The following is a 2,500-nucleotide window of genomic DNA, read 5'->3' as shown; positions in this document are numbered from 1 at the left end:
ACGTTCAGCTGGAAGAGCTTGTCCTGAAGCAGGGCAGGGATGATGGTGTTGAAGGCAGAGCTGAAGTCCACAAACAGGATCCTGGCGTAGGATGCTGGGGCGTCCACATGCTGTAGGGTGAAGTGGAGGGCCATGTTAACTGCGTCGTCCACAGACCTGTTGGCTCTGTAGGCAAACTGAAGGGGGTCCAGGAGAGGGTCTGTGATGGCTTTGAGGTGTGCCAGGAGCAGGCGCTCAAAAGACTTCATTACCACAGATGTAAGGGCGACCGGTCTGTAATCATTTAGTCCTGTTGGCCTTAGCTTTTTGGGCACAGCGATGATGGTGGAGGACTTGAGACAGGCTGGTACATGGCATGTCTCCAGGGAGGTGTTAAAGATGTTGGTGAACACCGGAGACAGCTGGCCAGCGCAGTGCCTGAGGGTGGCTGGAGAGACAGAGTCCGGCCCGGCTGCTTTGCGTGGATTCTGCCTCTTGAAAAGCCCATTAACTTCTCCCTCCTGAAAGGAGAGAGTCGTTTCTGTAGTATGGGTGGGGGATGGGGCCTCTTGGGTGGGAAGGGGTGGTTCAGGACAGTCCAATTGTCTTTCAAATCTACGGTAGAACTCGTTCAGGTCGTTGGCTAGGCGGGAGTCGTTAGTGGTGTGGGGCGCTCTGGGTTTGTAGTTGGTGATGTGCCTGAGCCCTTTGGCAGACAGAAGCAGCGTCGTTAGTAGAGAACTGGTGTTTTAGTGTCTCTGAGTACAGTCGTTTAGCCTCTCTCACCGCTTTGCTAAACCTGTTCTTCGACTCCTTGAATCTGTCTCTATCCCCACTCCTAAACGCTTCCTCCTTCTCCAACCTCAACCTTTTGAGCTTTGCTGAGAACCAGGGCTTGTTGTTGTTAAAGTTCACCCTGGTACGTGTTGGGATACAGCAGTCCTCACAGAAGCTGATGTACACAGCCTCTGTGAGTTCATCCAGACTATTGGTAGCAGTCGTGAACATATCCCAGTCAGTACAGTCTAAGCACGCCCGCAAATCTTCCACAGCCTCACTGGTCCACTGTTTAGATGTCCTCACAGCAGGTTGACAGAGTTTTAGTTGCTGCCTGTATGCACGAATCAGGTGGACCAAGGGAGTTCTGTGCGAGCCGAACAGCCCCGTGACCCACAAGAGAAACATCCCCGCCAAATTCGAGCGTTTGACGGGGTCTATCCGTGAAAAAATATTCACGTTTTTGAGTGCACATGCATTTCTGCTGCAAATGCCTCTGGAAGTTTCATGCCGTTCGTATGCCAATTGTGGCAACACGAAAATGACCCGTTTTCCCATTCCGAGGGATTTCTGTGCGACCCTAACAGCCCCGTGAGCCACAAGAGACACATCCCCGCCAATTTCTAGCGTTTCACGGGGTCTATCCGTGAAAAATATAGACGTTTTTGAGTGCACATGCATTTCTGCTGCAGATGCCTCTGGAAGTTTCATGCCGTTCGTACGCAATGTGGCAACACGAAAATGACCCCTTTTCCCATTCCGAGGGATTTCTGTGCGACCCTAACTAACAGCGCCCGTGAGCCACAAGAGAGACATCCCCGCCAATTTATAGCGTTTCACGGGGTCTATCCGTGAAAAATATAGACGTTTTTGAGTGCACATGCATTCCTGCTGCAAATGCCTCTGGAAGTTTCATGCCGTTCCTATGCAATGTGGCCACACAAAAATGACCCGTTTTCCCATTCCGAGGCATTTCTGTGCGACCCTAACAGCCCCGTGAGCCACAAGAGAGACATCCCCGCCAACTTCTAGCGTTTGACGGGGTCTATGCGTGAAAAATATTAAAATTTTTGAGTGCACGTGCCTTTCTGCTGCAAATGCCTCTGGAAGTTTCATGGCGTTCCTATGCAATGTGGCAACACGAAAATGACCCCTTTTCCCATTCCGAGGGAGTTCTGTGCCACCCTAACAGCCCCGTGAGCCACAAGAGACACATCCCCGCCAATTTCTAGCGTTTCACGGGGTCTATCCGTGAAACATATAGAAGTTTTTGAGTGCACATGCATTCCTGCTGCAAATGCCTCTGGAAGTTTCATGCGGTTCGTACGCAATGTGGCAACACGAAAATGACCCGTTTTCCCATTCCCAGGGATTTCTGTGCGACCCGAACAGCCCCGTGAGCCACAAGAGACACATCCCCGCCAATTTCTAGCGTTTCACGGGGTCTATCCGTGAAAAATATCAATTTTTTTTTGACTGCACATGCATTTCTGCTGCAAATGCCTCTGGAAGTTGCATGCGGTTCGCATGCAATGTGGCGACACGAAAATGACCCGTTTTCCCATTCCGAGGGATTTCTGTGCCACCCTAACAGCCCCGTGAGCCACAAGAGAGACATCCCCGCCAATTTCTAGCGTATCACGGGGTCTATCCGTGAGAAATATTCACTTTTTTGAGTGCACATGCATTCCTGCTGCAAATGCCTCTGGAAGTTTCATGCGGTTCGTATGCAATGTGGCGACAC

This window comes from Petromyzon marinus, unplaced genomic scaffold (genome assembly GCF_048934315.1).
Source record: "Petromyzon marinus isolate PM22_M1 ecotype Great Lakes invasive population unplaced genomic scaffold, UKy_Petmar_22M1.pri1.0 PM_G_Scaffold_313, whole genome shotgun sequence".
Classification (NCBI taxonomy): domain Eukaryota; kingdom Metazoa; phylum Chordata; class Hyperoartia; order Petromyzontiformes; family Petromyzontidae; genus Petromyzon; species Petromyzon marinus.
Note: the sequence above shows the minus strand (reverse complement) of the source record.